This window comes from Lepidothrix coronata, unplaced genomic scaffold (assembly GCF_001604755.1).
Source record: "Lepidothrix coronata isolate B3197 unplaced genomic scaffold, Lepidothrix_coronata-1.0 Scaffold81, whole genome shotgun sequence".
Taxonomy (NCBI): domain Eukaryota; kingdom Metazoa; phylum Chordata; class Aves; order Passeriformes; family Pipridae; genus Lepidothrix; species Lepidothrix coronata.
This window is the reverse complement of record NW_016690261.1, coordinates 2,748,821-2,761,784: the sequence shown is the minus strand read 5'-3', so window position 1 is coordinate 2,761,784 and position 12,964 is coordinate 2,748,821.

Below are 12,964 nucleotides of genomic sequence, written 5' to 3'. Positions count from 1 at the left end.
TTTCACAGTGTTTTTATTGAGCTTTTTCTTCTCTTTCTAATATCAAATTTCACTAAAAGAAAATAAAAATGAAATAAAATAGGTATTGCCTATAGTGTTTTCAAATATTAAAATGCACTTAAAAATACTTGCAGTTTGTCTTAACTTCATTATTTCAATGTTTAATGCTTTCCATAAGTGAATTGCCATTAACATCACATATTAGAAATCCATTTTGTGTAATTATTACTAAGGGAAAGTGCTTTTACTTTACAGAAAAAAGGAAATAATTATATATCGCAAATTTCAATAGTTTAGTACAGTACAAAATAAAATATTAAGAGAACTAGCTCATTAAAAGTTTAAGAGCAAAGTCAGGCTTTATACAGGATCAGATCTTTTTGGTTGTGATAACTCAGTGTTTCAGAATAGATGCAATTTCTTACAAAAATATTTTGACATTTGATATTTATGTAAATAAATAACCATCTCAGGAACAAAAACCACAAAGGTGAACAGACACATTAATTAAAAAAAAAAAAAAAGGGAGATTTCCTGTTCTTTCTTAGTTTTTTAAAAAGTGGATCTTTTAAAAAGAGATAAATTATTTCTGACATCATAAAAAGTTTAAAATTTTGGCTTCTGATATAGTCATGACAGAGAATAGCTAGAACTACAGTATCCTCACTGTTGACTGGAACACTAGGTAATTTAATTGATTTCCTCCATATGTATTTCCTCTACTATATTTTTAATTAATAGTCCATTAAATTTGAGAATAATCTTGGATTTAGTAGTTGGGGAACTTAAATTGACTTCATAAAAGAGAATGTCAGCTTGATGTCACTCTTTAAAATGTAACCAAGATTGATAGCATATAGACAAATACCCTTTCTTCTCTAGGATAAGACAAACTTTGGAATTCTGTGTAATTTGCATTTTATTTTACCCTGTTAGTTCCTTCCCAATGATACAGGTTCAATTCTGAAAGCAGCACTATAAAAGCTTCCATGGAATGATTAATATAGAATATTTATTTAGGGAAAAAAAAAGAAGGTCTGAACTAATTGTAAACACATTTTCCTAATATTTCAGGCAGGTCTCAAGTTTTTAGTCACATTCAAACATTATCCAAATGAAGACATTATATTCTGGATGAATGTAGAATTAGAGAGGAGTAAAACAGCTAGTTAGTGTTTGGGCTCAATGGGCACTGATTGTTAGGTGATACCACTGGGTTTGCAGTGGGCTGGATCCCTTTTCTTGTCTGAAGAGGTTGAGGAAACAGAGATTGTTCAGCCTGGAGGAGAGATGGCTGTAGCAGGGAACTGAACTTCAGATTCCCAGTGCCAGCAAGGAACTGGAACCAGGCTTTTCATAACTGTATGTGGTGAGAGGAGAGAGACAATGGACGTATGTTGGGAAAGGTTGGGTATGATGAAAAGAATATTACCAACAGGATAGCAAAGTGGTGAAACAAGTTGCCCCAAAAGATTCTAAAACAATGGTGATTTTTAAGACCTGACTGGATGTAGCATGAGCAGAGCTGAGTAGATTGGAACAACCAGGTCTAACTTCAGCACTTCCCTTGCAGCAAGATGGACTAGAGACTTCATGAGATCCTTTCCCAGTTGAATTATGCTATGGTCATATGACTCTATCCAAAATACAGGTCATAGGCATCATGATAACAGCAAACAAAACAGGGAAATTTCACAAAAGATGAGAAGGTATGTATAGATAAAATTATCTCTTAAAGTCTAATCTATTTATTTAGGAACCTTTCTGTAAGATTTTTTAACACTTTATCGCAGCTATATAGCCAGAAGTATTGACAGGGAAAGAGTGAAATAAACTTATATATCAGCTTGGTGAAACAACAAATGCTGAATTGATATTTGTGCAAATGCTGTGACAAAAGATTAAATTAAGCATAACACTACAATGTTCAGACAATTTTTGTGCTTGACATGGTATTTTCTTGCTCATTTTCCCTGGAAAGAACCCACAAATTAAACTGTTTTGTTTGCTTGCTTGCTTGCTTGCTTGCTTGCTTGTGATTTTTTTCCAGGTTACTAATAGTATGTTTAATGATAGTTCTGATCTGTCACAGCATCCTGGAAAGAAGCCTAGGTTTGGGGGGATTGTTCATTTTTTATTTGTTTGTGCCGTTTTGGGTTTGTCTTGGGTTTGGTTTTGGTTTTGTTTGGGTTTTTTGTTTTGTTTTTTTTTTTTAATTAAAGCAAATTAAATTAAATGCATCAAGTTTGAAAGAGTGTATTAATTGTACTCTAACCACAACTGACATGCTATAACTAGGGAAACATAGAATTATCTTGTTCACTGTTTTGTAAATGGTACTGTGAATCTGCAAAGAATCATTGTTTAAAATTTGCATAAATGTCCTACATTTACAAAATTACTGTTAAATTTTATTCAAACAAAATTGTGCCATTTCCTCTTTTCCATTATCACACTAATGTACATACTCTATTCATGACAAATTTTTCTTTCAAGACATTGTATTTAGAGCCAGGAATTGACTTCTCTATGTAATTTATTTTTATTGAATGGCTCTGTAAAAAGAGAAAGTCATTATTTTCCCCTCAGCTAGAGGTCTGGATAATCTATGACAGTGAATACTATTTTCTATCTAACACACTTTTGTCCTTTGCATGGAACAAGCCACTAGAACTCCTATTTTCAAATTCTCATATTTATTATGAAGTGCTAAGAAATTTTGAAATCTCTAACTTGAGTTTCCCTGTTTATTTTCAGTAAGACAGGACAAGTGTGATAACTTGCAATACTGTATTTCTGGTGGTTGCTAGTGTCAGACATCTCATTTAAAGTAATTGATGAATTTATTTTTTTTTAGACTCGAGGACACTTTTTTAATTTAATATTATATATTTTGTTTCTAAGTGAAACTCAAGAATGATAAATCTTTCTTAACATCAGTAACTGCTGCATGAGAGTTTTGATTGTACTGAGCTTACTGTACATCAGTTTTTCCTATTATGATGTGTAAATTCCCAACCTTTTTCTTTGTTTTGGCTTTTATCTATACCTACTTAACCACTGCACACAGAGATGGGAAGTTACCTTCTTTATGGTCAAGTGCAGCTGATCTCCATGAACTGTGTGCAGGAATCTTCTCATTTCTCAGTTTTTAAAAGACAGAGGTATGCAAAAAACTGTATTTGGTCACAGGAAATAACTATTAACACTTTTAGATTGATATCATGCCTCCTTGGTAGCTGGCCTTTTAAAGAACTAGTTTAGATATGAATTGTTAAAAATCCCAACAAAACCTCTTCTGAATTTCCTGGGGGAATGAAGCATGGTTGTTTTTTAGCTTACTTTTTTAAATATTATGACAACTCATGATAACTGTAAGCCTGGGAATTTATGCATGACACTATTATCTCAGTTTCTCCAACTCTTAGATGTCTTGGAGTGATACAGGGAGCTGCCCCTTTTTTCCTACCACTCCTTCAACTGAAATAGTGGTTCTCAAATAGGCTGCACTGTAAAAGAGTGTAGCCTATTCTTTCAGTCCCACCTAGGAAGTGCACTCTGCATGAACCGTGGCACCCAAATAAATCAAGTTAGAGTGCAGCTGGATTAGTTTGTTGTATAGATAAAACATGAAAGTCATAGCAAGTCCAAAGCGTATTGTTGAGGACTGTAAAGAACCAATCTTCACGTCTGAAGAGACATTGTGATATGAAGATGTATGTGGAATGGTCCAGTTAAGGTAAACTTTAGCTCATTACTGTAGGAATAAATAGATTCGGGCTCTGAGAGTTGACTGGTTTATTGGATATTTGACATGTGGGATATACTTTCTGTCAGACAACATAATGTTGTCCCATCAGTCTGAACAGCCAGGTCAATGAAATGGCTCAGTCTTGTTCCTATGCTATGATGTTTTTGAAGAAACAGTGGGGGAGTGAAGACATCTGACCACACATAGTGATAAATTGTTGCATTTTCTGCTATAGACCTTTTTGAGCTATATGCTGGGTATCTGTGTTGCCTCTAACTTGTGAGAGCTTCCAGCACTCTTAGTTATGAAGTCAACTAGGCTGCCAGAGGAGGAACACAGGATAAATGCTGTAAGTATTTCCCCTAGATTATTTCAGTGTCCTTTTTTAGCATTCACTGTGGCCACAAGGATGTGGACATAAAAGAAACTTGGCTTTAACACCACTACTAATATAATGAGTCTGAATATCAATGTGTATAGGTAGATGTGCACTGGGTCTCACCTAAAAAATCCATTGCGCAGACTCGAAGGGTAAAGACCTTTCCCAAATCTTCGCTCGCGAAGACTGGCCATACATACATGACAGGTAGACGTATTGGTAGAAAATAACTTTTGTAAGACTGAAACATTCCAAATCAATTTCTGCAGTCTGACAGAAATGGGATACTGAGATCCATCTTCATCTAAGCTACTTTCTCTGCAAATATACATTCATCTTAACACATCTTGTCACATCTCTCATCTGAAAGTTAAAATATTTTGAGAATTGTGGTCTGCAGTCTTTTAATGAAAAGTCATTAAAACCCACAGTTGATTCACTGATAGAAAAATTTCCAGAATCCCATGAATTATCTGATTCCTCACACAGACAAAATTAGGGTTTTCTATTTAAAATTATAACCTAAAGAAACTAATTTGTAATACTCACTGTATGTACCAGGGTTCTCTCCCTATCTCTCTGTATATCTGTACCTTTTATCCACACACACATTGAGGTAAAGGTATATTTTGAAGATACAACAGGATTTATCTTTCTTTAGGTTGTTCACAACTAGCAAAGTTTCATGAGAGGAAAGTCCTACTTGATAAACCTAATTTCTTTTAACGACAAAGTAACACGCCTGTTTGATCAAGGGAAGCCAGTTGATGTAATCTGTTGGGATTTCAGTGAAGACTTTGATACTGCATTTTGCAGTATCCTTCTGGACAAAACATCCAGCACAGATGTATAAACACATGGTGGGGTGGGCAAGCAATTGGCTCACAGGTCAAGCGTAAAGGGTTGTAGTAAATGGGGTAACATCAGACTGACCACCAGTCTCTAGTTGGGTTCTGCAGGGCTCCACTTTAGGTCCAGTTCTCTTCAACATCTTTATAAATGACTTGGACGCAGGACTTAAAGGAATACTAAATTTGCTGACAATACTAAATTGGAAGGAGCTGTTGACTCTCTCGAAGGCAGGAAGGCCCTGCAGAGAGACCTCGACAAATTAGAGAGCCGGGCAATCATCATCTGTGTGAAGTTTAGCAAGGACAAGTTCTGGCTTCTGCACCTGAAATGAGGCAGCCCTGGATGTATGTATGGACTGGAGAACAAGATGCTGGGGAGCAGCCCTGTGGAAAGAAAGCCGGAGGTCGTGGTTAACAGCAAGTTGAGTATGAGTCAGGAGTGCCCTGGCAGCCAGGAGGGCCAACCGTGTCCTGGAGGGCATCAGGCAAAGTGTCACCAGCCAGCTGAGGGAGAGGATTGTCCCGTTCTGCTCTGCACTAGCGCAGCCTCACCTTGAATACTGTGTGCAGTTTTGGCATCACAATAAGAGAAATACGTTAAGCTCTTAGAGAGTGTTCAAAGGGGGGCAACAAAGATGGTGAACAGCCTAGAGGGGAAGTCCCATGAGGAGCGTCTGAGCTCACTTGACCTGTTCAGCCTGAAGAGGAGACTGACACGGGACCTCGTCAAGGTCTACACCTTCCTCATGAGGGGAAGAAAAGGGGTAGGCAATGATCTCTTCTCTGTGTTGACCAGTGACAGGACCTGAGGGAATGGCCTGAAGTTGTGTCAGGGGAGGTTTAGGTTGGATATTAGGAAAAGATTTTTCACCCAGAGGGTGATCAGGTACTGGAACAGGCTCCCCAGGAAAGTGGACATGACACCAAGACTGACAGAGTTCAAGAAGCTCTGGACAATGGTCTTAGGCACATGGTATGATTTTTGGGGTTGTTCTGTGCAGAACCAGAAGCTGGCCTCAGTTATCCTTGTGGGTCCCTTCCAATTCAGGATATTTTATACTTCTATTGGCATGAAGGACAAATATTTCTCAAATTATGTTAGGAGTAGTCCACAAAAGACAGATTAGAGTGTTTGATAACTGATGTCATATATCCTCTCTAGTGGTAATTGTGGGAATTTTGAAAACAAAAGATAGAGCTGTAGGCAGAGGGGGAGAGGGAGTAAGGGAAAGAGAGAGGGAGAAAAGGAAAACTTTCCCCATCAGCCAGCCGGGAACAGACGTGATGGGTTTCCAGATGAATATCCTTCCCTGAGCATCTTCTCCATCACAACAGATCATCCTCCATAACATTTTTTCTCATAGTAACTATATCACTTTTATCAAGATCTATTCAAACTGCCTATGGTTGTTTCTAGTTATGGTGTGGCAGTACTAGTTGAAGCATGTGTTATACAGGGACATACGATACTTACTGTTTGTCGTTAAACTTCCTTCATATGGATTGCTTGGTCCCTTAAAGTTAAATAAAATTTTTTACCAAAAATTTAGAGAAAGGGTAGAATTGCTGGCAAATTAAATTAAGGAGAATTATTAGTGCATTATATGTGCAAAGTGATTTTCCTCAAGGAAATTCTTCAGCAGTATAGGATTGACTATTTCAGCTGTTTTTCTCTTCTTTTTTCCCCTTAAAAATAGTGTGAAAGAGAATATACCTCTGTTTTTGGGTGTGGCTACTACTCTTAGTAGCAACAAAACTCAAGTCTTTTACCTCAAGAAAGATCCCACCCTGTGTATCTTAAAACATGTACAGACATGTGGAATAGGTGAAATTTGAGGTTGCTCCGTTTTTTGTAAAGAAAAGAGATACACTCAAAAAAAGGTTGGTTTTGTTAGTTTGTTTTTGATTCTTTGCTTGTTTTCTGTAAGTTAGTTTTGTTAGAAAATGTCAGGTCAGAAAATTGTACCTTATTTATTGGTTGCTATCTGGCAAAATAAATAAAATAAAATCAGGTACCAACATTTACCCCAGAAATTAGTCTCCCTGAAACTCAGCTAAATTCATTGATATGTGTTCACTGTGGAAGCTACATATAAGAGCTTTTGGGACCTTGTAGTCTTACAATTTATATTTATTCAAAGTCATCATGTTACAAATATTATTTTTTTACCTATTCCAGAAGCTAATTCTTCATATTAGTATTGCAGAACTTTCAGTATCTCATACTATAACTAACACTTTGTTGACTGGAAGTTACCAAATATTATTTATATATCCAGAAAATTTTGTACTATTTTCACATATAAATTATGAATTTTTGTTTACATTACATGATTTATAAACAAGGTGAAAGTTCTAGAAATTGCAATGTTCTTGTAAATAAACTTAATCAGAATGTTAAGTAGATTGAAGATTTTATGGATTTCTAGTACACTTAAGGTTTAGGAAGTAATATCAACAATAGAAATGAGCCTTAAGATAAACAAAGCCTGTGACATATTTTAAAATATTTCAGTCTAATATCTAGCTCCCAGTATGACATTCAGTTGGTATAATTAAGAAGTAGGCAGGTTTATATATTCTGACAGATGGAAAAGAAAAAGTTTTACAAAACACATATTTATTTGAAAACTTATTGTATTTGATACATACAGTAGATTGGAATTTTTTTCAGACCTGTCCTTGTACTTCTCAAGTGAGATAAAAAAGCACAGACATTACAAGATATCATCCTAATTAATTTCATTATAGCAGTTAAATGTCTTTTCATCTGAAAGCATCCTAAACACTTTCAAATAAAAAAATTTCTTAAAAAAGTTCTGATAACTTTAAGCCAAGCTGTAATATTGTAATGTTTACATTCAAAGTTCAGTGTGGGACATTAATATAAGTGTGTACTGAAAGAGAAACTGACTGGAGTGGAAAGTTTTAACTAGTATTTGGAAACAATTTTGAAGGTTTTGTTATACATGAAATTTTGAAGTATTATGGTGATTCACACATATATTTAGTCTTACTTGTTTACAGCAGACACCTAAAAAAAGTAATTTTTGCACTTTAGTGCACAAAGTATCAATTCATGCATGTATTTTTTCTTAGGAAAGATATGGATTTTGTTCAGTTCTTATACAAAACTTTGATACCTTCCTACATATTATGTAAAGTTCTGTCTTTAATTTATTCAATTTATTAAAAATACTGGTACTTTATAATTTTGTTCTGTCCTGAAGGTTTTGAACCTGTACCATGTAATATGGATTAGAGACATAAAATTATGTCATTTACAGAAACATGGAAGAAACACTTTAAAAAAATAAAGCTTTTATTTCAGTTGAGGATTTAGGGCTTTCTGCTATTGAAACTGCAGGAAAAAAAATGAAATATTAAATGATATGAACTATGATGTATTTCAGAAATGTTTGAAAAGGTATCCTGAATTAACAGGTTTACCACAACATAAGGATGTGTGAGGAAGTTGGCAAAGTTATTTGAGTATTTGTTATTTCTGCTGCAAATCCGAATGACTCGTGGTTATTACTACTGAACTTGAAGTCTGAACAACTTTATTCTGTTCTTTTTTCCCTACAGATTCATGGTTTAGAATCCAATCTTGTAAATAGGAATAAAGTAGCATGAAGTTGTTTGAATTTTCGGATAATTTTGCTGAAATAAAACATAGACTAAAAAAAATGTTTTATGTGTGGCTGAGAGATGTAAAGATGTAGCTGAAGAGCTATTTATCCCAAGGATAAAGGAATAGCTACGCATAGTAAGTTTTCATAGTCTTGTTTTGTAAAAGAATGCTGAACAAACAGTTTGAAAATTAAACTGTTTTAAAATGTAAAAATATAATCTCATCTTAAAAGGCTTACGTGTCACATTTATTTACTTGTTTTCTTATTTATTTACTTATTTATTCTTATTTAAAAAAACAAACTTTGCAAGTTTCACAGTAGTAATATGGTCATTTTAAAGTTCTAGTACACACTCTTTGTCTTGTTTGTTGTCTGTAAAAATGATAACATATGCACTTGAAATATTTTTATAAAAACATACAATAGCCTTTTCCAGATACTGAGTTTTCTATGAATACTTACAGTGATGGTGGAAACCAACATCAATTCATAGAATCATAGAATCATAGAATCAGCCAGGTTAGAAGGAACCTCTGAGATTATCAAGTCCAGTCCTTGCTCCACTACCACCGTGGTTACTAGACCATGGCCCTAAGCGCCACATCCAGTCTCATCTTAAAAAACTCCAGGGATGGAGAATCCGCCACTTCCCTGGGGAGCCTATTCCAATGCCTGATTACCCTCTCTGTAAAGAATTTCTTCCTAATATCTAACCTAAACCTCCCCTGGCAGAGCTTAAGATGATGGCCTCTTGTCTTATTGATAGCTACCGGGGAGAAGAGACCAAGCCCCACCTGGCTACAACCTCCTTTCAGAGAGTTGTAGAGAGTGATGGGGTCTGCCCTGAGCCTTCTCTTCTCCAGGCTGAACAACCCCAGCTCCCTCAGCCTCTCCTCATAGAACTTGTGCTCAAGTCCCTTCACCAGCCTTGTTGTTCTTCCCTGGACCTGCTCCAGCACCTCAATATCCTTCCTGAACTGAGGGACCCAGAACTGGACACAGTACTCAAAGTGTGGCCTCACCAGCGCTGAGTACAGGGGAAGAATCACTTCCCTGGTCCTGTTGACCACACTGTTCCTGATGCAAGCCAGAATGCCATTGGCCTTCTTGACCACCTGGGCACACTGCTGGCTCATGTTCAGCTTCCTGTCAATCCAAACTCCCAGGTCCCTTTCTGTCTGGCTGTTCTCCAGCCACTCTGTGCCCAACCTGTAGCGCTGCCTGGGGTTGTTGTGGCCAAAGTGGAGGACCTGGCACTTGATCTTGTTGAACCTCATCCCGTTGGAATCAGCCCAACTCTCCAGTCTGTCCAGGTCCCTCAGACAATTAGAAATTATATTGAATTTCATTTATTCTATATTTAATTTGGTGTCAGTGACCGGTGTGTCATCATAAACCAATCAGCAAGAAGTAGAACTTCTCTTAGTTTGGATGCATCAATCTTGAAATTAGCATTTTATCTGTTGAAATTAAAAATAGTATGTATGCCAATATTTTTTGTTTATTACTGCATTTTAGTAGTAAAATATGAACAATAATACGTTTCAATATTAAGGACAAAAAATGCAGTGATGTACACAGCTGTAGTTCTGCTGACAAATGATAAATGTTGAGTCATGTAGTAGGGTCAAAGATGTTATTTGAAGGTGATAATACAAACACCTAATAAATCATGTTTAAATAACAGAAAATTGCAGTAAAATATTTGTCCCTCTTGAACTTAAGCTGCTGAAAATTTTAAGACAATATAAAAAAGAGCAAGGAGAAAAAACATTTGAAGCACCATTCAGGTGACACACTTTAGAAAATTTCGTAGAAAAGTTGGAACAACACTAGTTTCAATATTCTCTCTATGAGTATGGCCAATATTTGTAGCAGACTTAGACCATCAGTCTTCAAGAAAAGAAATATATATAGTAAATAAAATTATATATTGTTTTAGCAACATTCAGATTTTGAATATTCATGCACACTGAGATTTATATTGCAATAATATCCATAATATTCCCTGCAGGTTAAGGAATATTACTGGATTAGAAGGTATAGTTAGTCCTTTATGAAATTGTTGATTTCATAAAGGACTTATCTCACAATCTCTACATTTATGAAATTGTTGATTTCATAAAGGACTTATCTCACAATCTCTACATTTATGAAATTGTTGATTTCATGAAGGACTTATCTCACAATCTCTACATTGGAACCATTCCTTGATACAGAAATCTTCTTGGAGTACAAGCAAACAAGGGCAGCTTATGGATAACGCTTATGCACTAATGTTTGAATCACGACCTACTCCCTTATTAGATCACAGTAAATTAAGGTTTTCTTGTCCTGGGAAAACTACCATCTGTCTCTCTAACTTTAAGGAAAGCATTCAGCAGTGGAAAAGCACTTCAGCATGGTCACTTCAAATCTGTGTTGTTCTTGGGGAAAAGGGCAAGAACATATATCCTTTTTTTTAGGTAACACTCCAGATGAAATTAGTCCTCCTGAACATAAGGAATGATGATCATTAAGGAGCTCCAAACCTGGTCTGGAACACTTTAAGGGATGGGACAGTCAGCACTTCTCTGGGAAACTTGTTCCAGTGCCTCATTACCCTTACAGTAAAGAATTTCTCTCTTTTATCTAGCCTAACCCTACCCTATTCCAGTTTAAAGACATTTCCCTTTGTCCTATCACTACATGCTCTGTAAAAAGTCTCTCTCCAGCTTTCCTGTAAGTTCTGTTTAGGTACCTTTCTAGAAGGTCTTGTTGGAGTGTTGTCTTCTCCAAGGTGAACAACCCCAGCTCTCTCTCTTCAGAGGAGAGGTGCTCCAGCTCTGTGATCATCTTCATGGCCCTCCTCTGGACTTGGTCCAGAAGGTCCACATCCTTCTTAAGCTGGGGGCCCCAGAGCTGAACTCAGTACTCCAGATGAGATATCATGAGAACAGAGTAGAGGAGAAGCATCACCTCCCTCCATCTGCTGACAACATTTCTTTTGATCCAGCCCAAGATACAGTTGACTTTCTGGGATTCAAGCACACGTTGCTGGGTCATTTTGAGCTTCTCATCCACCAACACATCCAAGTCCCTCTCCTCAGGGTTGCTCTCAATCTCTTCTCCACTAGATTGTATTTGTGCTTGGGATCGTCTCGATGTGCAGGCGCCCCAGGTGCAGGACCTTTCCCTTGGCCTTGTTGAACCTCGTGAGGTTTGCACAGGCCCATCCCTTAAGCCTGTCAAGGTTGGAAGGCATCCCTTCCCTCCAGCGTGGTGACTGCACCACACAGTTTGGTGCCATCAGCAAACTTGCCGAGGGTGTAGTTTAGCACGTTCTCCTTGTTGCAGACAAATATGTTAAACAGTTCTGGTCCCAATACCAACCCCCAAGGAACATCACTTCTCTCCACTTGAACATCAAGCCATTGACCACAACCCTTTCAGTGTGACCATCCAGCCAATTCCTTGCCCCCAAGTGGTCCATCTGCCAAATCTACAGTTAAGAGACAAGGATGTCATGTGGGACAGTGTCAAATGCTTTGCACAAGTCTGGGTAGGTGACATCAGTTGCTCTTCCCTCACCCACCAACGCTACATCATTGTCATGGAAGGCTACCATATTTGTCAGGCATGATTTGCTCTTAATGAAGCCATGTTGGCTGTCACTCCTAATTTTCCTTGTGTCTTAGTACACCTTCCAGGAGGATCTGCTTCACAGTCTTGCCAGGCACAGAGGTGAGAACAGTCGATAGTTCCCTCAGTCTTCCTTATTTCCCCTTTTAAAAACTGGGCTTATGTTTCCCATTTTTCATTCAGTGGGTACTTGACTGGATGGCCATGACTTCTCAAATATGATGTATAGTGGCTTAGTCACATCCTCTGCCAGTTTCCTTAGGACCCACAGATGTATCTTAATAGGTCCTATGGACTTGTGCAACTTCAGGTCCCTTAGATGGTCTCAAACTTGGTCTTCTTCTACAATGGGTAGTTCATAATTCTTCCAGTCCCTGCCTTTGCCTTCTGCAACTCAGATGGTGTGGCTGGAGCTCTTGCAGGTGATGACTGAGCCAAAAAACTCATTGAGTACTTCAGACTTACCTATATCCCAGGTAACCAGGCCTCCTGTTTTCTTCTGGAGAGCCCCCACATTTTCCCCAGTCTTTCTTTTATCACCAACATATTTACAGAAGCTTTTCTTTTTGCCCTTGACACCCTTGCCCAAATTGAATTCTATCAGGGCTTTAGCTTTCCTATCCTGATCCCTGGTTGCTCAGACAATTTCTCTCTACTCCTCCCTGCTTCTGCCCTCTGTAGGCTTCCCTTTAGTGTTTGAGCTTGTCAAGGAGCTCCTTGTTCATCC